Here is a 25,481-nt window from a genome sequence, read left to right on the forward strand (position 1 = left end):
AGCAGAAGGGGGCAAAGTGTCCTTTATCTATCAGTCAATCAAATAATGGTATTTATTGATCACTTGTTTGCAGAGCACTGTACTAAGAACTTGGAAAAGTACAATACAATAAAGGTGGTAGACATGTTTCCTGCCCACAAGGAGCTTCCATTCTTTTTTGTCCGGGAAGTATTTCTTCCCAGGAAATACAATGTTGAATAGTTGAATCTGAGAGGAAAACAGAGAGGACTTATCCCCGTTTTACAGTTAAGGAAACAGACACAGAGAGGTTAAGTGAATGCTCCAAGGTCACACCACTCTGTGTCTAAGTTTCCTCATATGTAAAATGGGGATGTTACCTGCTTTCCCTACCTCTTCAATTGTGAGCTCTGTGTGAGACAGGGATTGTATCTGGTCTATCTTAAGTGCTTAATCAATACCATAAGCATTACAATTATTACATAAGGGCCATATTACCAGATGGGGTAGGAAGGTTTCTGGTAGTAGACTCCATGTTTCGCTAAGCATGAAAATCAGAAGTAGGGCTTCCAACCTGTTGCTAAGCGTTTATTAAGGGGCTGGTTGGCTCCTGGAATTCCTCAGTTAATCATTTCAGTTACTAGAAGAGAATAAATAGTGAGTTTTGACTGCAAACTCTTGCACTCCATTTGGTAAATGGTCAAAGAGCTACAGAAAAATGATTTTTATCAGAATAACATTGTCATTCTGAAAGGAACTAGACTAATGGTTCGATTTACTCTTCGGGCAATAGTAGGCTAACTTCCCTTCATTGTCCAGGCCAAGTGTCACAAACGTGGTCTGTTGATATTCCCCCTTAGGGGCAATAGCACACAGACTCCACAGCCCATTCACTCCTTGCTGAGATTGCCAGGAGGAGAGCAAGCTTTTCCAACTGTTAGCGATATTTATGTCATAAGCATTTGTCATTTGGGGCAGTGCCTCCAGTTCATTTTCACAGCGGCCGGTGTTAAGCACTGCATTCCCCCACACATGAAACCCTGACTCGGCCAAGGGGTCAGACCAATTGTCAACATTATGGAATCGATCTTTTTTTTTATTCTGTCAACCCCAAATAAAGCCATGATTGAGGGCACACCAAAAATAAACACATTTATTGACCATTTTACATGTGGACACAGAGGACTGGAATAGAAGGAAAATTTCCAGGAAATTGGTTGAGGTGAAAATAGAGAAGTCTGGTTTTAATTAACCTATGTTAACCTTTTAGCATCCCCCTCATTACACCCAGACCATTTTTCAATTTCCTGTTAGCACAAATGACAGGCAAGTGATGTTGTTCCAACTGTATTTGGGGCTTCTATCTTCCTTCTGCCTAGCAGTTCTCCTTGCTTCTTAGCCCATTTCTCCATCCTTATAGTCAAAGCCCTTATTATTTAAGACCTGGCAGATTCAAATAAGAATATCCCTTTCTAAAAGCCAAATTTACTGAAAAGCATCTGCAGCAATAAGAAAATAACTTGTACTGTCCTTTAAGTTTGCACTTCAGCACTGTGGCCTAGTGGAAAGAGCACAGGCTTGAGTGTCAGAGGACCTGGGTTCTAATTCCAGCTCCACCACTTTCCTGCTGTGTGGCCTTGGGCAACTCACTTTACTTCTCTGTGTTTCAGTTACCTCATCTGTAAAATGGGGATTAAGACACTGAGCCCTATCATGAACTGTGTCCAACCTAATTAATTTATATCTACCCCAGCACTTAGAACAGTGCTTGACACATAGAAAGCGCTTAACAAATACCATAAAAAAAATTCCAAAAAATTCATTTCCAGAGAGCATATCTAGTTATGGTTAGTGCACTTCGGGACTGATTGCCTTCCTCTCAATTAGCAAGGTACACCCAGCTGTCCTAGAACACAGAGGTAGTGTTCTTGCAACAACTTGCATTTAGGAAAAGGTATAATGCAATACCTAGCTTTGCTCCATGTCCAGTGCCTTGTGCATGAACACGACCATTACTTCCAACATTGTGTTGCATCATTTCCAGACAGACCAAGGCTCTCAGAATTGCACTCCCTAATTTCCTAACAGCACTCTAATCAAAATGTGAAGTGCAAGCATTTATGGCAGAAATGGGTGGAATTGTGAGGGAAATGCATTCCTTTAAGCGGGCTCCTAGGGCAGGATTTTCCAACCTTTTTCATCTTTAGCCACAATAAATTGTTTGTTGGGAACATCCTTCTCTATCCCACCTTCCTCCCTTTCCCTCTCCCCAACATTCCACTACAAAGCCATGGGTTTAACGGTAGATAAAGTTCAAAGCCTGGTTCAGGATTCACCAAGATGCCTCCTTAGGGAAGCAGTTTGGCCAAATGACTAGAGCATGGACCTGGAAGTCAGAAGAACCTGGGTTCTAATTCCAGCTCCACCACTTGTCTGCTGAGTGACCTTGGTCAAGTCATTTAACTTCTCTGTGCCTCAGTTACCTCATCTGTAAATTGAGGAATAAGACTGTGTGCCCCATGTGGGACAGGGACTGTGTCCAACCTGATTAGCTTGTATCTACCCCAGTGTTTAGTATAGTGCCTGGAACATACTAAGTGCTTAACAAATACCATAAAAAAATTTCTCAGGCATGGTGGGTGCATTCTCAGTAAAATTCTAAATGGTGGCACCCAAGATTGTTGGGGTTCAAGAAGGAGGCCATCAAGCCATGGTAGTGTGCCAAAGCACACTGATTAGGAAGCACTTAATAGGAAACCATTAATCATACTTCAACAGGATACCCAGCATGGGCCCTTAGAAGCTTGAAACTGTGAATTCAACTCCTTAATTACCAATCTACCATAAAAACGTATGTCAAAACTGAAAACTGCCCCTTTGGTGGGGTGGGGGGGGGGGCAGGGGGGTACAGCTCTGTGTAAGGCACATTTTAAATACTTTAATATCTCAGTGAGTTGCTGGGACTATTGAAGATTTTGTTATTTAGAGGTCTCATGCTAAGTAATTTATTAGGACTTTCACTATCTCATTTCATTTGAAGCTGCATCACAAAATGAACAGAACTCAGAATTCAGAATCTGATTCAGAATGTAAGCACTGTTTAGGGGATTTAGGCACGGAAAGAATCAATCAGTCAATCAATGGTGTTTTTTGAGCACTTAGTTTGTGCAAAGCACTTTACTAAGCTCTTGAGAGAGTACAAATACAACAGAGTTGGGAGGCATGTTCCCAGATCACAAGGAGTCTAGGGGGAGACAGACCCTTCTACTTTCCCCTACTTTTTTTTTAATGGTATCTGTTAAACGCTTACTATGTACCAGGCACTGTACTATGTGCCAGGGTAGATTAAATTAATTGGTTTGGACACAGTCCCTGTCCCACATAAGAAACAGAATGACCTAGTGCATAGAGCATCAGCATGGTAGTCATAAGGAACTGGGTTCTAGTCCCAGCTCTGTTACATGTCTGCTGTGTGACCTTAGGTAAGTCACTTCACTTCTCTGTGCCTCAGTTACCTCATTGGTAAAATGGGAATTAAGACTGTGAGCCCAACATGGGACAAGGACTCTGTCCAACCTGATTATTTTGTATCTAGCCCAGCACTTAGAACAGTGCCTGGCACATAGTAAGTGCTTAACAAATACCATAAAAAAAAGAAACTGGGAAATTTTTGATATGTCTTCAAAAATAAATCCAGCCTGGGGTGTTGAATGGTAAATCCAGCCTGGGGATAGACTATCCACAAAAAACTTTAATTCCAGATTAAGACAAGGTAGACTATTGAATGCACACCCAAACACACACACACCCACACACCCACACACCCACACACACAATGTAGGTAGTCTGCTTTCCACACACAGTGAGCCAGTGAAGGAGCAGAGGATAGGTTCTAAATCACTAGAGGGCATAAACAATGCATCATACTATTGTGGCCTAGTGGAAATAATAATAATAATAATAATAATAATGGCATTTGTTAAGCACTTACCAAGTGCAAAGCACTGTTCTAAGCGCTGGGGGGATACAAGGTGATCAGGTTGTCCCTTGTGGGGCTCACAGTCTTAATCCCCATTTTACAGATGAGGTAACTTGAGGCTCAGAGAAGTTAAGTGAATTGCCCAAGGTCACACAGCAGACATGGTGGAGCCAGGATTAGAATCCATGACCTCTGACTCCTAAGGGCACAGACCTGGGAGTCAGAGGACCTGAGTTCTAATCCCAGCTCTATGTGACATTGGACAACTTCTCTGTGCCTCAGTTTCCTCATCTCTAAAATGAGGATTAAATTGTTAAATCCTACTTCCTCTTACCTAGACTGTGAGCACCATGTGGGACAGGGACTGTGTCCAATCTGACCACCTCGTATCTACCCCAGTTCTTAGAACAGTGCTTGGCACAGAGTAAGCACTAAACAAATACCATTAAAAAACATAGCCAAGAATACTATCCTGCTTAGAGCTGTCATCTTCTGCCCACCTGTGACAAAAGGCCATTTTTAGTTCGGTCCAGTGAATCGGGTGATATTACCTTGGTTGTATAGACAAGGAAATGGAGGCATGAAGAGAGGAAGTCAGTTTCTGAATTGTGTCCACTTTGTGATGCATCTTGGAGTGGAGATCTGAGTGTCAATCAATCGAACATATTTACTGAGCATTTACTTTGCAGAGCAGTATACTAAGTACTTGGGAAAGTACAATACAATAGAGTTGCAAGACCTGATCCCTGCCCTAAAGGAGCTTACAATAGAGAAGCAGCATGGCTCAGTGGAAAGAGCCCGGGCTTGGGAGTCAGAAGTTGTGGGTTCTGATCCCGGCTCTGCCGTTTGTCAGCTGTGTGACTTTGGGCAAGTCACTTAACTTCTCTGTGCCTCAGTGACCTCATCTGTAAAATGGGGATGAAAACTGTGAGCCCCACGTGGGACAACCTGATCACCTTTTATCCCTCCAGCGCTTAGAACAGTGCTTTGCACATAGTAAGTGCTTAACAAATACCATCATTATTATTATTATAATCTAGTTGAGGAAACGGACATTAAAATAAACTACAGATAGGGGAAGAAGCAGAGTACAGGGATCTGTACATAAGTGCTGTGGGAATAGGGGTGGGATGAATACGAAGTGCTTAAGGGCTACAGACCCAAGTGCATAGGCAATATGGAAGGAAAGGCAAATAAGGGTGGGGAAATGATAGGTTAGTCAGGGAAGGCTTCCTGGAGGAGATGTGATTTCAGTAGTGCTTTAAATTAATCAAGGGTATTTATTGAGAGCTTACTGTTTACAAACACTGTACTGAGAACTTGGGAGAATACAATACAATAGAGATGGTGGCCATGATCAGTCAAATAATTGTATTTATTGAGCACTTACTTGCAGTAGAATAGTTCAGTTTTTTCAGTATTTGTCAAGCATGTGCCAGGCATTGTACTAAGCACTGGGGTAGATACAAGTTAATTGTGCTCCTCATGGCGCTCACAGTCACAATCCCCATTTTACAGATGAGACAACTGAGGCACAGAGAAGTGAAGTGACTTGCCTAAGGTCACACAGCAGACAAGTGGCGGAGCCGGGATTAGAACCCAGGTCTTTCTGACTCCCTGTACTCTATCCATTGGGCTACACTGCTTCTCTAAGAAGAAGTGCTCTTTCTTCCCTTTCATACTGAGGTCTTGGGAGAGTAGAGTAGAATTAAAAGATGTGTTCTGTGCTGTTAATCAGCTTTCAGTCTAATCAGGGAGACAGGCACTAAAATAAATTACATATAGGAGAAGTTAATAGAGTCCAGAGATATGTCCTTAAATTCTACTGGGAGATAATAATAATAGTAATGATGGCATTTGTTAAGCGCTTACTATGTGCCAAGCACTGTTCTAAGCACTGGGGGAGATACAAGGTAATCAGGTTGTCCGATGTGGGGCTCATAGTCTTAATCCCCATTTAACAGATGAGGTAACTGAGGCACAGAGAAGTCAAGTGACTTCCCAAAGTCATACAGCTGATCGGTGGTTGAGCCGAGATTAGAACCCACGACCTCTGACTCCCAAGCCCGTGCTCTTTCCACTAAGCCACGCTGATTGTTGGTGCCAAGTGCTTAAGGGGCACGAAAGTGCTGAAGTGGAAGTTGTGGGAGTATAGTAAGTTTCTTGTGGGCAGGGATCGAGTCTACCGTCTCCATTGTATTGTAATTTCTCAAGTGCACAGTGCAGTGAATGCTGTGGATACAGTAAACACTTGGTAAATACCGTTGATTAATTGATTGATTGATTGAGAGTAGAAGTTAATCAGGGAAGGACTCTAGGGATGTGGTTCCAGAAGGGCTTTGAAGTTGGGGAGAACCGTAGTCTACCCCATGTGAAGGGTGAGAGAGTTCCACAGAAGAGGGAGAAGGAGAACAAGAGATCAGCAGTGGAGAGACACAATCAGTAGAAGAGAGTGGATAAGTGGAGAAGCAGCATGGCACACTGGATAGACCCCGGGCCTGGGAGTAAAAAGGTCATGGGTTCTAATCCCAGCTCTGCCACTTGTCTGCTGTGCGACCTTGGGCAAATCACTTCACTTCTCTGTGCCTCAGTTACCTCACCTGTAAAATGGGGTTTGAGTCTGTGAGCCCCACGTGGGACAAGAGACTGTGTCCCACCTGATTTGTTTGTATACACCCCAGTGTTTAGTACAGTGCCTGGCACTGGTAAGCACTTAACAAATACCATAATAACACTTATTAGTATTATAAATAGGAAGGAGATGAGTGAGTACCATATATTTGATGATCAGGACTGCAGACAAGTGGCAGAGCTGGGATTAGAACCCAGGTCCTTCCGACTCCCAGATCCGTGTTCTATCCACTAGGCCATGCTGCTTCTCAGTAGGGGTCTGGGAACTTACAGCAAAAGTGAAAGGCATGCTGTCTACCCTGGATGGGCTTATACTCTAATGGGGGAGGTAAGCAGACCCAAATTACCCAACATAAAAACAGATGGCCTTAGTTTTTGAAGATGATGGTACTGAAGGCATGATCCTATCTTTGTTTTGAGTATGGCTGCAGAGGTAAATGAGTGAGCAGCACTCTCCAACATTGCATGCACGTAAAGATAATTCCTTGCTGTGCTTTGCACATAGTAAGTGCTGAACAAATGCCATCATTATTATTTGCCCTAGGCAGTCTCTCTCTGGTTTCAAGCCTGAGGTTTGGTATCCCAGTCTTCGCCTTTTCTCAAGTGCAATCTCTTTCTGGATTCCTGCCTGGCCCTGGTCTCTCTGTTGCAGTAAATTGCCTAACAGTACACGGCTATATTGCATTGGTTGAGACTGTGTTTCACTCTAATTTTAAATAGTTTATTCTGTCCTCCTAGCTTGCTTGTGTCCACTTTCATTTCACTTTACAGCTTGGGTATCCATCTGTCATCCATTCTCCTCCCCTCGTCTGCAAAGTAAAACTGTGTTGCTGTGAGCTAACTGTATTCTCTGTTCTCCCTACCCCTTAGACTGCGAACTCCATGGGGGACAAGGACTGTGTTCGATCTGATTATCTTACTACCCCAGTAGTTAGCAGAGTGCTTGGCATATAGTAGGTACATAAGCCCACTATCATCATTATTATTATTGTTATTATCATCATTATCATCATCATTATTGAATGCTACTGAAAGAGATAACACAGCAGCTGTATAGACCTTCAACTTAATATGACACGATGTACCTTTGTTGCCATACTTTGTCTTTCACTCTGCCAAAAGGCATGCTGGCCTTTTTGTTGTGTATTTTGCTTCTTTGTCCATGCATCGTGTGTAGTGTACTGTCTAAATAGCAGAATTCAGTGACAGAATTAAGGTCTGTATTGCAGATATCAGTCGTTGTATGTAAGATTTCCCAGGTTTAGGTTTGTACATATCCTCAATTTCCTTATGTTTTGTTTTCCCTCCATAGCACAGTGCCAAATTGGAAAAGCGATTGATATTCATTTGCATGTGTTTTGAGTAGCTGCTTTAAGAGCAGAGCATTCATTCATTCATTCGTATTGAGCGCTTACTGTGTGCAGAGCACTGTACTAAGTACTTGGAAGTACAATTCAGCAATAGAGACAATTCCTGCCCACACCGGGCTTACAGTCTTGAGGGGGGGAGACAGACATCAAAACAAGTAAACAGGCATCAATATAAATAAGTAGAATTATTTATATAAACATAGATATATAAATGCTGTGGGGAAGGGGGTGGGGAAGGGCAAGAGGAGCGAGTCGAGGTGATGTGGAAGGCGGGGAGCTGAGGAAAATGGGACTTAGTCTAGGAAGGCCTCTTGGAGAAGGTGGGCCTTCAGTAGGGCTTTGAAGGGGGGAAGAGTGATTGTTTGGCTGATTTGAGGAGGGAGGGTGTTCCAGGCCAGAGGTAGGACATCAGCCACGGGTCGACGGCAGGACAGGCGAGATCGAGGAACAGTGAGAAGGTTAGCACCAGAGGAGTGGGATGTGTGGGCTGGGATGTAGAAGGAGAGAAGGGAGGTGAGGTAAGAATAGGCAAGGTGATGGAGAGCTATGAAGTCAATAGTGAGGAGTTTTTGTTTTATTCGGAGGTTGATAGACAACCACTGGAGATTTTTGAGGAGGGGTGTGACATGCCCAGAACGTTTCTGTAGAAAGATAATCCGGGCAGCAGAGTGAAGTATGGACTGAAGTGGGGAGAAACAGGAGGTTGGGAGGTCAGTAATCCAGTTGATATAAGATGAGTGAGTGTACTAACGTGGTAGCAGTTTGGGTGGAAAGGAAAGGGCAGATCTTGGCAGTGTTGTGAAGGTGAGACCGGCAGGATTTGGTGACGGATTGGATATGTGGGGTGAATGAGAGAGCAGAGTCAAGGATGACGCCAAGGTTGCAAGCTTGTGAAACAGGAAGGATGTTTGTGCTGTCCACACTGAGGGGAAACTTAGGGAGAGGACAGGGTTTGGGAGGGTAGATAAGGAGCTCTGTCTTGGACATGTTGAGTTTTAGGAAGAGGGAGGACATCCAGGTAAAAATGTCCTGAAGGCATGAGGAGATGTGAGCCTTGAGGGAGGGAGAGAGAACAGGGGAGGAGATATAGATTTGGGTGTCATCTGCTTAGAGATGATAGTTGAAGCTGTAGGAGCAAATGAATTCTCCAAGGGAGTGAGGGTAGATGAAGAGCAGATGGAGAGCAGTTCCTAGATGACTGTTTCAAAGACTTCTGATGATGCATAAAGCCTGTTAAGTTGGAAGAGTGTTTCAGTGGCTTAGAAGATTTTTGATTCTGGCTCCATTTCTCACCGTATTTCCGATGTCATGAGCTGTCAATGTAAATGCTTAGAGTTATATTTATTTTGTATTTTTAATTTATTTAGACTCACAAATACATTTCCCCTAAATCCTATTCATTCACAAAATCTGCATTGGCTCCACCCATCAGTATCTATGTCACTTTCCTCTTGCCCTTATTATCTCTACTTCTTTCTGCTGTTTCTTTAGCTACTTGGTCAAGAAAACTCAGGCCTCTCTCTGCATTTGTTCAAGATGCATGTTGTATTTTTCACGGTTTCCTTTCCCTTGATCTCTGGAAATCCCTCCCCTCTAGTAAAGTAGATGTGATGTGTAGGAATGTTATTTATTATAATTTGTAACTGCTGAAGAGGATAAATAATGGATATGGTTGCTTTTTGAAAAGTAGGTGATTTTTCATGCTTTCTGGGGTCTTTTTGACCTTGAATCCAAATCCACATATTTATATTAATTTTCTGCAATTTTACCGAGTATCTAGACCATGTTAAGCAACTTTGCTTCCAAGGAAAAATCAATTTCTGAGAAAAAAAATGTGAAAGTCAAATATTGGGTGTTGTTGGACAACTTATTAAATAGTGTTCATGTTAAATATGAGAGCCTGTTCTCCCTCCTATTTAGACTGTGAACCCCACATGGGACAGGGATTGTGTCCCACCTGATTAACTTGTATCTACCTCAGGTTTTAGAACAGTGCTTGACACAGAGTAAGTGTTTAACAAAAAAACATAATCATAATAACAATAATGAGAGTACAATGGCAAGGGTCAGGGAAACTGGAAGATATAGCCTCTAAGCCATGAAAGCCCCATTTCCTTTGAAAGACACCTAAAATACATTTATAACACCATTTTTAATAATAAATAAATAACATAACATTTTAGAACTTTATAGCTTAAACTTTATCTTGATCTCAGACCTTTCAACTATTCTATGGACATCTTAAAATATATGCTATGACATATTCCATACATCATGATTTCTCCTTCTATGTATTTGAATGACTGAGGACAGAGTTCATATCTGCTTATTTTCTTGTACTCTTCCAAGTGCTTTGCTCAGTGCTCTGCACACAGTAGACAGTAAACTCCTGGTGGGCAGAGATTGTGTCTACCAATTCTATTGTATTTTACTCTCCCAAGTGCTTAGTACAGTGCCCTGCACCAGTAAGTGCTCAGTAAATACGACTGATTGATTGCTCGATTACAGAGTTGTACCTTGAAGAACATTTAATGACCATCTGAGGCATGCTTCAGGGTCATATAGTTTGGCGCCAGATTATCATCCAAAGTAAAATTAGGGGAATCTGAGCACAAACAGCTAATCCATTATTTCAGAAGGGTTGTGTTTAGCCCCATCTTAGCTTTTGCTAAATAGACCATGGAGCCTATTGCCTCATTAGGAATGCATGTTATTTGCTGAGAGGGTGAGTAGATGTTCTCAGCAGAAGCAAATTAAAGGGCCTTTTTTATTAGAGAATTTTACAGTGAATGTATATCACACTCAGCAGGTTGACTATCTGACTCCATTGTATTGTACTCCTTCAAGCACTTAGTACGGTACTCAGCACCCAGTAAGCACTCAATAAATGTGGTTGATTGATTGAAGTCTACCTTGTCCCAAATCATCCATCATCCATTCTAACTCAGTATTTCAAAACCAAATGGAAGAAATTGGCCATTCATGAAAGATTCTAGTGAACTAGAAAAGAACAATTAGAGTATTTTTTGTATTTCATAATATTATTTGAATCAATGTTATCTTTCAGGTTTTTCCCAATCTTAGGAAGGGTTTGTCTCCCTCTGCTCACCTGTTCCTCAATAAATTCTTGACAAAATTCTTATTGTTTTCCCTGATTCTATTAACATGTCCGATAGTATCTCTCCTATGTTTGGAGAAGCAAGCATTGCTTCACTGCTGTCTTGAAATTGCTTGTCATAGCACAAACTGCTTTGCCAAAGTCTGATCTATTGCAGGTGCTTTAGAGCTACAAATTGTTGGAAAGACATTTGGGAGGATTGGGTCAGCTAGAACATGTGCTGCAGAAGGATTTAATTCTTGAGCGGATTGCATCAATCTGTATCAATTTTTGAGTTCTACAAATTTTACAATACAGTGAACTAATCTTACGTACAGTGACTGGAGAAATCATCTGGGTACACTGCAGATCATTGTTACTCATCGAGGTTTACCATGCCCTGTTCCTCTGATAAAATGTTAAATGATAGGATTTGGCATTGAAAAGTCTGACCTATCTTCAGAGTTGGCATTGAACATTGTGATTGCTTACTCTTGGGAATTACTGGCATCTAATGCAATTTCAGCAGTTGCTGATTAAATGTCATTGAAATGGTGCTCACATCTCATTTGCTGAATTTGATCTCTCAAACTTTTAATCACAGTTGCTACTGCTTGAAAAAAATCAAACCTTATTTTTTTTGTTTTCTGAAAACTATGGATTTGCACAAGGGGAAAATAAGAGATCAAACAGGATGGGCAGAAGGGGCTGTAAAACTTGATCAGTTGATAGAATCAATGACTATTCTCCAAAGGCATTCAACAGTGCTGTTAAATTTTTCAACTTTAGTAGGATTTTTGAGTGAAAATCTTTCATCCTCAATTCAGGAAATTATAATATCATCTTAAACCTCTTGTCGAGCAACTAAATATTTTTCATCCTCCTTGGAGAAAGAAACATGACTAAGAAAGTTGTTAAGAGGCAGTAGGCAAGGATAGCTAGGTAATTTGAAGGATCTTAATTTTGCAAATGGTCATGGCATGAAATAAAAAGCTGGCTTATGTATGACTTTGTCGGAAATGTTGGCCCTCTGGTGGTATTCCAATTACATGGCTTCTCTTATTAAAGTATGGTTATCATTTTCTATGCCCTGATCCATCTGACAGGGCCATTCTTGTCATTTTAAGTTGGCTGCATCAGTTATACTTACCACACTGCCTTTTCCAAATATGCCCAAACCAAGAAATATCTCCACATATATCTTGGAGGATACAGTGAAAGAAAAACTGATTTTTTTGTTAGTAGAAACAAAATTTGAACATGGGGCATCATAAAATGATTTATCAGGAACAGTTTATTCCAAGGGTGTTGGGAAAAATTGTCCTTGGGTGTCCAGTGGTTTGAAACTCAAGTCAGACTGGCTAAGTACCCAGAATGATTCTGAAAAAGTAACTTCCATCCCTGCTGTTTGAGGGTTAAGTAGAGTGATATGACAGAGAGCCAGCCAGGAGGGAGGGCATGAGCAATGAGTAGGTACTGGGACAGTCAAGAGGGAGAACCAGTAATGCTAACTTAAGAGGAAAGAAGCCAAGAAGCTGGATTCTAGTGGAAGTAGTGGAAATTTAAGAAAGAGACAACTGGTGGAGACCTTTGAGCATGATTGGGAGCTTCTCTTCAATGAGGAGAGAAATGGGTATGTTAGGTTTAAAGAATGGAGTTAAAATCAATCAATAAATGGTATTGAGCACTTACCATGTGCAAAGCACTGTACTAAGAATTTGAGAGTTCAATATAGCAGAATTGGTAAACACTTTCCCTGCTCACAAGGTGCTTACAACCTTGAGTGGGAGATGGACATTAAAATAAATTACTGATACATACGTAAGTACAGTGGGGCTGAGGGTGGGTGACTATCAAGTGCTCAAAGAGTCCAGATCCAAGGATAAGGACAATGCAGAAGGGAGAGGGAACAGAGGAAATATTGGAGGAGATGTGATTTTAGTAAGGCTTTGAATGATATCAAGATTGGCAACTGTGATGAGAAAGCTAGGAGTGGGCTTGGAAGGAAAGATGAGGATTTCCATTTTCTCCATTTTGAGTTAAGGTGTCATCCAAAAGGAGGCGTGAGATTGTAAAGTATGGGAGAGGGTGGATTTGATGAAGCCAAGTGGATGAGCTCTCTGAGAAAGTGAGTTTAGAAAGAAGAGTAGAGCCTTGTGTGATACTCACCATTAGAGGGTGAGAAAAAGAGCAGCCCGCAAAGGACCAGAGGAGTACAGGGACAGGAAAATCAAGATCAGCTGGAGTATTTAGAGGGAAGTCATATTTAGAAGTATGTTGAATACTTATAGTATCACAGGAATGGAAGGAACCGCAAAAGATGATCAAGTATATATTACAAATTATTAATTTATATTAATGTCTGTCTCCCCCTCTAGACTGTAAGCTGTAAACTCATTGTGGGCAGGAAACGTGTCTGACAAATCTATTCTACTCTCCCAAGTACTTAGTATAGTGCTGTGCACATAATAAGCGCTCAATAAATACCATCAGTGATGATGAAGCCCATTGTCTACTGTGGGATGGTGTCCCCAAACCCATTCCCGAAAGCGTGTTGTCAGAGGATGATTCAATGAAAATGGCCAGGGGATAATCTCCCATTTTGCATGGCATTTGCATTGAGCTCCCAGAAAATACAATATTATTTGTTTCTCGGCTTCTGCTTACCATATCATCTATCCCCAGCCTAAAGACCCTATTTCTTCAATTGATCTTCTCACATTTGTTAAAGTAGTCACCCTGATTGGAATTATACCTTTTGGATTGGTTCCACGAATCATAAAATCCTGTCTTGCACCCAGATACTGAACCTTGACTGTCGTGCTTGATCATGCAATTTGCAGCTCATTGATCATCCATGATCCCATAGACCTCTCCGTGGTCAAAGGAGACTTCTTTTTACACCTACCCATTAGTGGTCACCATGGATACTGCTAAGGAAGCAGCAAGGAAAGTGAGAAATAGCTGTGCCATGTTTCTTCCTGATGAGTTGATAAGCCATTAATTTGAGAGCTAGCCTGTAGTGCCTTTTCAGGAAGTTGAAAGTAAGAGAGCAGTAGACACAGCCTCACCTGGGAGCTAACGACTGGACAGCTGCAATTGGTGTCTTATTGCTTTGTGGCCTCTCATGAGATGCATCGCTTCTGATAAAAAAATGAAAATGCTCCAATAGCACATTGCCAATGCTACTGAACATGAGAGCCAATGATGAGCTAGAATTATACACACAAGCTCCAGACCTAGATGGTATTCTGGTATCTTGGCAGGTCTGCTGACCATCTGGTGTGTGCCAGAGATGCAATAAAAGTTAAGGAGGTCCATGTGTTTAATGTGTGTGAGAAGCAGCATGGAGTAGAGCATGAGCCTGGGAGTCAGAAGGTCATGAGTTCTAATCCCAGCTCTGTCACTTGTCTGCTGGTTGATCTTGGGCAAGTCACTTCACTTCTCTGGGCCTCAGTTACCTCATCTGTAAAATGGGGATTGAGACTGTGAGCCCCACGTGGGACATAGACTGAGTCCACCCGATTTGCTTGCACCCACCCTAGCATTTAGTACAGTGCCTGGCACATAGTAAGTGCTTAATGGATATCAGAATTATGATTTTATCATCATAATAATTTTGATCAATAATAATATGTATTATATTTCTAATAAGTATCATAATAATAATCTCAACCAAAGGAATACTCAGCAGGTATCTCTGGGAAGCTGGTCGTTATAATTGCATGACAATACTAAAGAGTTACCTCACCGTGGCTCAGTGGAAAGAGCCCTGGCTTTGGAGTCAGAGGTCATAGGTTCAAGTCCCAGCTCCGCCAATTGTCAGCTGTGTGACTTTGGGCAAGTCACTTAACTTCTCTGTGCCTCAGTTATCTCATCTGTAAAATGGGGATTGAGACTGTGAGCCCTCCGTGGGACAACCTGATCACCTTGTAACCTCCCCAGCGCTTAGAACAGTGCTTTGCACATAGTAAGTGCTTAATAAATGCCATTATTATTATTATTATTACCTAGGGAGTGAGGGTGGTACTCATTTCAGAAAATCAAAAAGTCTCAGACCCTGTTGCTTTACCTATCTTACAATATCCAGAGTATAGGACTGAGAGGGAGAGGGAAATAATAACTGTGGTATTTGTTAAGTGCTTGCTATGTGCCATACACTGTACTTGAATAGATACAAGAGCAGCATGGCCTAAGGGATGGAACGCGGGCCTGGGAGTAAGAGGGCCTGGGTTCTAATCCCAGCTCTGCCATCTGTTTGCTGTGTGACCTTGGGCAAGTCACTTCACTTCTCTGTGCCTCATCTATACAACGGGAATTGAATCCTCTTTCCTCTGACTTAGAATGTGAGCCCATGCAGGATAGGGAATGTGACCAACTTGATTATCTTGCACCTCCCCTGGTGCTTAGTACAGTGCCTGGCACATAGTAAGCACCAAACAAATATCATTAAAAATAATAATCAGGTGAGACACAGTTCCTTTTCCACAGAGGGCTCATAATCCAAGTAGGAGGAAGAACAGGAATTGAATCCCTATTTTACAGATGAGGAAACTGAGGCACAGAGTAGTTAAGTGACTTGCTTAAGGTCCCACACAATAGGCAAATGGCAGAGGTGGAATTAGAACCCGGGTCCTCTGACTGTCCAGCCCAGGCTCTTATCTGTTTCTAGCCTCATTAGACATTGGCAAGACTGGTGAACAGTATCCACTGTCAACCATTTGCCCAGTTTTCTGGCCCACTTCCACCAACATTGCCACTATATTCTCACAGCTGATTAAAATAATGACCAATAGACTATTTTCACCTCTAATATAAACTACAGGCTGAGGACCCTAGTACAGAAGCATGAGGAACTCAAGGCACTGATGTGGACAGCCATGCCTGAACTGAGCTGTGGACAGAGGAATCGTAGGAACCTTTCACATGTATGTCGTGGGTCATTGTAGTTCTACTCTGGGCGCCCCAAGCTGTACTTTTGAGTAGAAAGAAAACTATTTGTCATTGTTTAATCACAAGTTAAAAGAAGCTGGAAATATAGGTGGAAATGATTCATAAAATGATTCATAAAATTGAATTTGCCATGTAAGAAGTAGATATTGTGCTGCTGTATATGGGAGCAACAATGCCACAAGGTTTTGATTGAATGATTCAACTTGTTTTTTCAAAGCAAGGAGTCAGAGATACATAGGTTTTAACCTAGAGCTTAATATTTTTGCTAATAATTATGAGACATGCCCTAATGAGCTTTCTTTTCTGCAGATACCATGCATAAGCTATTTAGCACATGGTTCCATGAAATTAATTTCATCTCAATCTAAAATTGTTTTCTTTTAAACCCCATCTTAGAGTAGAGTAAGAGTAGGCCTCTGAGACTCGGTGGGGTTGTATGAAGCATGCAGAACACGGTGTCTCCCTTGAAGAAGGGTTAGCAGGTATTGTGATGGGTAAATTGATTTCAGTAATACCTTGCCTAGTGTTTTACTTATGTTTATGGCATTTGCGTGTCTTATGAAATAGCTTCTTTTAAGTCATTAGGAAATAACAGGTTGAAGTCTCAGGGTTTTCATAATTTGATAAAAATGTTGGTAATTTTAATTATGATTCTTAAAATATTCCTGTGAAAAAAGATCTGGCTCCTCCTGTTTCTCCAAATTTCCCTGACACAGTTTTCTTTTCCTGTGACACCTTTACTCCTGTCCCATCCCCAATGTCACCTCTTGTTGGTACTGGTTTGAGCTGAATCCTGAGCAACTAAGAAAATGTACAGGTTTTTCACTTCTAGACTCCTGCCATGGGGCTGGGGGGTGTTGAGGAGGGCAGAGAAAGAGAGAGAGAGAGAGAGAGCTAATATTACCTCCATGCCTTCATTTCTGGAGCTAGAGGAATTGAAACACTGAAACTTACTGAAAACATAGTCTTATTTTACAAATTAACCTCACTCTGAGTTGAATTTCAATTTGATTTTATCAAACCAATTTTGTTAATGCAAACTACCATGTTGCATTGGATGTGGAAAATATGTATAATCTATGTCTTAGTCAACTAACATCTTCTGACGGTATGTTGTGTGAGGTCTCACAGTAATAGGAACTGATACCTCATGACTACTTGGATGTCCCACCCACACCTCAAACTTAACATGTCCAAAACAGGACTTATTTTTCCGCCCAAATCCTGTCCTCCCCCTGACTTTCCTAGCACTGTAGACAGCACCACCATCCTCCCCATTTCACAAGCCTTTAACCTTGGCATTACTCTCCACTTAACTCTCTCATTCAACCCACATATTCAGTCTGTCACCAAATCCAGTCAGTCCAACTGCACAACATCACTAAAATCCACACTTTCATCCATCCAAACTTCTACCATGTTATTCCAAGCACTTATTCCTATCCTGCCTTGATTACTGCATCAGCCTTCTTGCTGACCTCCGTGCCTCCTGTCTTTCCCCACTGCAGTACATAGTTCACTCTGCTGCCCGGCTCATTTTTCTACAAAACCATTCAGTCTATGTTTCCCCACTCCTCAAGAACCTCCAGTGGTTGCCCATCCACCTCCGCATCAAACAGAAGCTTCTTACCATTGTCTTTAAAGCAGTCGGCTCTCCTTGGCTAGTCAAAACTACCCTTGCCTAGTTCCCTACTGATTAATTCATCAAATCACCTTGCCCCCTCCTACTTGACCTCACTGCCCTCCTACTCCAACCCAGCCCACACGCTTTGCTCCTCTAATGCCAACCTACTCACTGTACCTCCATCTCATCTATCTTACTCCTGACCTCTCACCCACATCCTGCCTCTGTCCTGGAACTCCCTTCCCCTTCATATCCGACAGATGTTCACTCTTCCCATCTTCAAAGCCTCATTAAAAACATATCTCCTCCAAGAGTCCTTCCCCGACTAAGCCCTCCTTTTCTCTTCCTTCCATTCCCTTCTGCATCATCCTTACACTTGGATTTGCACCCTTCATTCATTACTCCCTTGGCCCCCCAGCACTTATGTACTTACCTGTAATTTATTTTATATTGTTGTCTGTCTCTTCCCGTAGGCTGTAAATTCGTTGTGGGTAGGGAACATGTCTACCAACTCTTTTAATACAGCACTCTTCAAAGCATTTAGCGTGGCTCAGTGGAAAGAGCACAGGCTTGGGAGTCAGAGGTTGTGGGTTCTAATTCCGGCTCCATCATTTGTCAGCTATGTGACTTTGGGCAAGTCACTTAACTTCTCTGTGCCTTAGTTACCTAATCTGTAAAATGGGGATTAAGACTGTGAGCCCCACATAGGACAACTTGATTACTTTGTATCTCCTCCAGTGCTTAGAACAGTGCTTGGCACATAGTATTTCACAAATACCATCATTATTATTATTATTATTACAGTGTTCTGCACACAGAAAGTGTACAATAAATGCAATTGATTAATTGGCTGATGAAGCAGTTTAGGTATTGAATGCTGGCTTCCATGTGTTTGAACAATATATATAGTCTCTTTCATCCCTAGGCAGACATAGGTTTAGTGGACACCATAAAATAGTTCAGGATTTTTAGTGCCAACACTTGGCAAGCTCTGGCACCTTTTCCCTCTTGTTGATCATAAGAGCTGGGAGGTTGGGAAAGAGAAAAGATGAAGGAGGTAAGAAAGAAGCGGGAGAGTCAACGTCTCTCAACTATAACTACAGCATGGGGAGTCCGTGTTACAATCTCAGAATTCTGCAAGACCCCCAGACCCATCCCACTGTGGCAGAGCTATACAATTCATACTGGCTGCTCAGACGATGTTTGTTCCAGGACACTGAATGGAGACTTTATCATGTCTGTTGGTCTTCTGCCCAGATTCTGTGGTTAACTCTCCTTGGCTAGTCAAAACTATTCTTCTATTTCCCTACTGATTAATTCATCAAATCTTATCTACAACTATGAAGCCAAGTATCTTTGGCTGTTCCCTTAAGGATTAGTCCATTAAATCATAGCTGCAGTGACTGAACTATTCCCCATCTGGTTTGATGTCCAGGCACTGTCCCCTCAGTTTTTAGAAGAAACATTGCCTAGAAGAAAGTATACAGGCCTGGAAAATCAGGAAACCTGGCTTCTAATCCTGCTCTACCACTTGCCTGCTGAGTGACTTTGGGTAAGTCACTTAACTTCTCTAAGCCCCAGTTTCCTCATCTGTAAAATAGGGATTAAATTTCTGTTCTTTTCCCCCCGGCTTAGACTTCGAGCACCCTGTGGGACAGGGACTGTGTCCAGTATGCTTAGACTGCATCTACCAAGTGCTTTGTACATAATAAACATATGAGAATAAGCATTGTCTAATGGATAGAGCATGGGCCTGGGAGCCCGAGGATCTGAGTTCTAATCCTAGCTCTGCCACCTGTCTGCCTTGTGACCTAGGGCAGGTCACTTAATTTCTCTGCACCTCACTTCCCTCATCCTATAAACTAGATCCAGCATCCACAGGTATCTGCTTATTCTCTGATCAATCAGAGAACTTTAGTGCTGTCATCTCTATTAACCAGTTGAAGATGATCTCACTTGTGAACCTTCTTATTTTCTGCCTGCAACAACTCCTTGGCTGATGGCCATTGGACTTCTTGTACCACATCCTGGGGAATGCCGCACTCCAATTCTCTGGCATCCTCTTCCATAAATAGTTGAATTTCATTAAAAATATTAAGTTCTAGAATGGGCTTTTGATCAGTGGCCACTTGTCCTGCTTCTCTTCCTGGTAGACTACACAGGAGGACACAAAGCATAATTTCTTTCTTTTTACACTCTAGAGTACAAACTGGAATCCAGCATCGAGAGGTACTATTCTATAAGTCCCTTCATTCCCTGATGGTAACCCAACTCCCTACCATGGACTTTAAGACACTCAATCAGCTCTCCCTCTCCTTACCTCACTTATCTCCTACTACAACCCAAGAAGCACATTTTTGCTACTCTAACACCAACTTCTCGCTGTACCTCGATCTTGTCCATCTTACCACCAACCCCTTGCCTATGTCCTCCCTCTGGCCTGGCCACATTCCTCTCTTCCCTTCCCCTTCATATCTTACAGACCACCTCTCTCCCCATCTTCAAAGCCCTATTAAAATTACATCTCCTCCAACAGGCCTTCCCTCACTAAGCCCTCATTTTCCTTGTCCACTCTCCCCTCACCATCGACTATGCACTTGGTTATGTACCCCTTTACACTCTACTGCAGCACCTAAATATGGTCCCCAGCTCTCACTTAAATGTTCTAACACAATGTGGGACTTATTTGCTAATTGCTTCTTTGCTTGTCAGGAGTTTGGATCCATGTCAGGGATCTGTGAAAGAGTATAAGGTCTCCTCTCGATCACTCAGTCTCTAACAACAGCATGGTTACTGACCACAAACCATGACAATACCAAGTGGGTAAGCAGGGAGCAATTTCTGAGAGGAGGGCTTTGGGAGATCTTTATTATCCAGCCATTTAAATAGCCCCGTCATCACTGTTGACGGCACTACCATCCTTCCCGTCTCACAAGCCCGCAACCTTGGTGTCATCCTCGACTCCACTCTCTCGTTCACCCCTCACATCCAAGCCGTCACCAAAGCCTGCCGGTCTCAGCTCCGCAACATTGCCAAGATCTGCCCCTTCCTCTCCATCCAAACTGCTACCCTGCTCATTCAAGCTCTCATCCTATCCCGTCTGGACTACTGTATCAGCCTCCTCTCCGATCTCCCATCCTCTTGTCTCTCCCCACTTCAATCCATACTTTACGCCACTGCCCGGATTGTCTTTATCCAGAAACACTCTGGGCATGTTACTCCCCTCCTCAAAAATCTCCAGTGGCTACCAATCAACCTGCGCATCAGGCAGAAACTCCTCACCCTCAGCTTCAAGGCTCTCCATCACCTCGTTCCCTCCTACCTCACCTCCCTTCTCTCCTTCTACAGCCCAGCCCGCACCCTCCACTCCTCTGCCGCTAATCTCCTCACCGTGCCTCATTCTCGCCTGTCCCACCGTCGACCCCCAGCCCACGTCATTCCCCTGCCTTGGAATGCCCTCCCTCCCCACATCTGCCAAGCTAGCTCACTTCCTCCCTTCAAGGCCCTACTGAGAGCTCACCTCCTCCAGGAGGCCTTCCCAGACTGAGCCCCCTCGTTCCTCTCCCCCTCCTCCCCCTCTTCACCCCCCACCTTACCTCCTTCCCTTCCACACAGCACCTGTATATATGTATGTATGTTTGTACGTATTTATTACTCTATTTATTTATTTATTTTACTCATGCATATCTATTCTATTTATTTTATTTTGTTAATATGTTTTGTTTTGTTCTCTGTCTCCCCTTTCTAGACTGTGAGCCCACTGTTGGGTAGGGACCATCCGTATATGTTGCCAACTTGTACTTCCCAAGGGCTTAGTACAGTGCTCTGCACACAGTAAGCGCTCAATAAATACGATTGATTGATTGATTGATTTCCCCTGATTAGCATTTTAAAAATCAACATCATACCACAGAATGATTGCTCACACAATCAGAACTACTAGTTTGGGGAACATTTATTTACAGGTCAACCTCCTTTTCAAAGCCTCATCCTTTGGCCTATCAAATGTTTTCTTACCTTTGGCTTGTGAAGTCTTAAATACCCTTTAATCCCACTCTGGCTACTTAAGGGTGCATAGAAACAGCAAGACAATAGTGATGCCTTCACCCTTTTATATACTCATAATAATAATAATAATTATGGCATTTGTTAAGAGCTTACTATGTGCAAAGCACTGTTCTAAGCACTTGGGGATACAAGGTGATCAGGTTGTCCCACCTGGGGCTCACAGTCTTCATCTCCATTTTACAGATGAGGTAACTGAGGCACAGAGAAGTTAAGTGACTTGCCCAAGGTCACACAGCTGATAATTGGTGGAGCCATGATTTGAACCCATGACCTCTGACTCCCAAGCCCCTGCTCTTTCCGTTGAGCCACGCTGACCTTCAGCTCTCCTTTTCCCAACCCTAACCAATGTAACCAGCATCCTTGGTTCCTCCTCTGTCTCTTCCTCATCTTAGCTATCCTCCAAGTATCCTAGCCAAATTGTCCCTCCCTACTGAAACTGTGCTGACTCTAGACTTTGAGGGCAGGGATTTTCTCCCTTTATTGCTGTATTGTAGTTTCCAAGTGCTTAATGCAGTGTTTGAATGAATGAATGCTGACAAAGTTGACTCCAGGATACCAAATGGGGACTTTTTAGCCTACATTGATCTTCTATCCTGATTCTGTTGTTAACAGTCCTTGGCTAGTCAAAGAATCCTTGGCTATTTTCTGACTGTTTGGCTCACCAAATCTTTCCTACCACTATTAGCCCAATCAATCACTCAATTGTATTTACTGAGTGCTTACTGCATGAAGAACACTATACCAAGTAGTTAGGAGAGAATGCTGTAACAGACTCTGGTAGACATGTTCCCTGTCCATAAGGAGCGTAGAGTCTAGAGGAAGGCCACCCTGGTTATTCTAATGATCCTTATGGATTGGTTCATTAAATCATATCTGCAGTGACTGGACTTTTCCCCGGAACTGATCCATTGCTCAGGCATCATTCGCTACTCCCCAACTCATCTCCTTTCCTGCCAGGCTAGCCTTCTACTTTTTTAAAATTGTGTTTATTAAGCACTTACTATGTGCAAAGCACTGTTCTAAGCGCTGGGGAGGTTACAAGGTGATCAGGTTGTCCTACGGGGGGCTCACAGTCTTAATCCCCATTTTACAGATGAGGTAACTGAGGCACAGAGAAGTTAAGTGACTTGCCCAAAGTCACACAGCTGACAATTGGCAGAGTCGAGATTTGAACCCATGACCTCTGACTCCAAAGCCCGTGCTCTTTCCACTGAGCCATGCTGCTTCTACTTCTACCTCACTCTCAACTCTCCCATCATCATCCCCTCTCTCATGCTGTTTACCTGGCTTGGAACTCCCCTCACCCCCGCCTTACCCCAAATCTTACAGAGTACAGCTCTCCCCAAGTTCAAATCCCTCTTAAAATCCCACCTCCTCTAAAAAGGCTTCCCCGATTAATTCCCACTCGTCTTATGCCATCGAGTCGTCTCCGACCCATAGCGACAACATGGACACATCTCTCCCAGGATCATCATCATCATCAATCGTATTTATTGAGCGCTTACTGTGTGCAGAGCACTGTACTAAGTGCTTGGGAAGTACAAATTGGCAACATATAGAGACAGTCCCTACCCAACAGTGGGCTCACAGTCTAAAAGACTGTGGCACAGGATGCCCCACCTCCATCTGCATTTATTCCATATTGTATCCGTAGAGTTTTCTTGGTAAAAATACAGAATTGGTTTACCATTGCCTCCTTCCACGCAGTAAACCTGAGTCTCTGCCCTCGACTTTCTCCCCTGCCGCTGCTGCCCAGCACAGGTGAGTTTGTAGCAGATTGCCTTCCAATCGCCAGCCACTGCCCAAGCTAGGAATGGAATGGCTATGCCTCTGCTTGACTTTCCTTCCCATAGTCGAGACTGGTAGAGTACTGGAAACTCTCCAGGTGCATCCCTGGTTGGGGGGGGGGGGGGGTAATTCCCAGTACCCCAAGTCATATAAACCCATCATACATTTCTAGCATTTATGTATTTATTTGCACCTATCCTCAGCACTTATGTACATGTTTATTCATGCATTACTGTTATTATTATATTTGTTAAGCACTTACTATGTGCCAAGCACTGTTCTAAATAGTGGGGTAGATACAAGGTTATCAGTTTGAACTCAGTGCCTGTCCTGCATGGGGCTCACAGTCTAGGTGGGAGGGAGTAGGATTTAAATCCCCTGATGAGGAACCTGAGGCCCAGAGAAGTTAAGTGACTTGCCTTAGGTCACACAGCAGACAAGTGGCAGAGCCGAGATTAGAACCCAGGTCTTCTGACTCCCGGGCCTGTACTCTTTCCATTAGGCCATGCTGCTTCTCGCTTATCATTTGATTATTTATTTTGATTACCCTAGTTGTAAATATTTTCAGGTCTGTCTCCCGCTTTAGAGTCACTTATTTATTTTGTACTTCCCAATCTCTTAGTACAGTTCATTGCACCCAGTGGATGCTCAATAAATGTGATTTCTAGTATTACCACTACAACTTACAAAGTAAATTTACACCCTGTTTTAGGTGTGCAACCCATTGGTTTTGACTTTATGACACAAGTCTCCTTTGTAGCATTAACTCCATTTGTGACCTACAGTAGAGTAAATACTTCACCAGGGGTAAGATGGATGTGAGCCCACTGTTGGGTAGGGACTGTCTCTATATGTTGCCAACTTGTACTTCCCAAGTGCTTAGTACAGTGCTCTGCACACAGTAAGCACTCAATAAATACGATTGATTGATTGATTGATTGATGTGTCCAGTCTCTTTGATTACTCTGCCTAGCAATGAGTTAACCCTGTCTCCCTGCTCCCTGCCTTTCCATTCTTCCCCCACCCCTCTTTAAAGTTTTCCCCCTTCTTGCTCCCACCAAATTCTTTTCCCGTTGCCACTGTGTGACCCCCACCCCCCCGGGCCATATCCCGAATTTTCTCCCTTTATTATTGCAGGGGCTCCCGCGGCTTCCTTCTCACTCTCCAAATACCATTTTGTGGTTTTGGGAGGGGAGTGGTTTTGCACTTCTAAAGTACTTATTTCACAGCCACCCTTGTCCCTTTCCCCATCTGGGACCCCTTCCTTGTCAGGACTGCCATAGCTACTGGACACGGCCAGGACAGGATCAAGGAAGGCGGTGGTGACTCCCTTTCAGGTTTCTTCCCTTCCCTTAGCCCATCTGGCCCTTTCTCCACAGTTGTGGCAACTTAGGGGGCAGGGGGAGCAAGGATGGGCTGTAGCTGAAGAAGGGACTGTCTAAGCTGTAAAGGGAAGTAAAAAAAATAATCAATAAACAATTCAAACAGTGAGACCAAACAGGGCCACAGGGATGGTGGAGCGGATTCAGGGGAGAGGAGGTTGTAGGGGCACAGGAGCTGTGGGGAAATGGGGAAATAGTTTTAAAAGCCACGGTGGTTGGGGAAAGAGAGGAATATTTCAAGAATTTGGTGAGGACAGAGCAGGAAAAGTTGGGATGAAGAAGAGACAGGGAAAATATGTTACTTAATTCCCAGGTAGAGCCACCAGGAAGAGTTGACCCGTTGTTACTTTTGTTGAAATACAAGTCGGCTACCCTACAGTGGAGCCTCTCTGACTCTATATATATTCTTTAATGTCATTATATTACCCTTATATCATTGATTGAATGCACAATTATGGGTCATTTTGATAGCCACAAGGTATCTGACCTTGCTTCTAAAACCAACCCCCCATTTACAACATTGTTCCAATGAGAAAATTGGATTTGATTTTCATTTCAATACAATTTTCAGGAACCAATTGTGTTGTATGTCTAAGGATTGCCTGTAGATGAATTTGCTTGGCATTGGTTT

General features: G+C 42.9%; 1 protein-coding gene and 1 non-coding gene across 3 annotated transcripts in view; one reads left to right on the forward strand and one right to left on the reverse strand.

Annotated features, from left to right (window-relative positions):
- The window catches only part of GRIN3A (glutamate ionotropic receptor NMDA type subunit 3A), a 147,580-nt gene that overhangs the window by 17,055 nt on the left and 105,044 nt on the right, over positions 1-25,481 (forward strand). The gene's annotated exons all lie outside the window — the stretch shown is intronic.
- On the reverse strand, positions 23,446-23,579 carry LOC119948527. The gene has a single exon (XR_005456917.1). It is a non-coding gene; the product is annotated as a small nucleolar RNA SNORA7 (small nucleolar RNA).

The sequence above is a fragment of the Tachyglossus aculeatus genome, chromosome X4 (genome assembly GCF_015852505.1).
Source record: "Tachyglossus aculeatus isolate mTacAcu1 chromosome X4, mTacAcu1.pri, whole genome shotgun sequence".
Classification (NCBI taxonomy): Eukaryota; Metazoa; Chordata; class Mammalia; order Monotremata; family Tachyglossidae; genus Tachyglossus; species Tachyglossus aculeatus.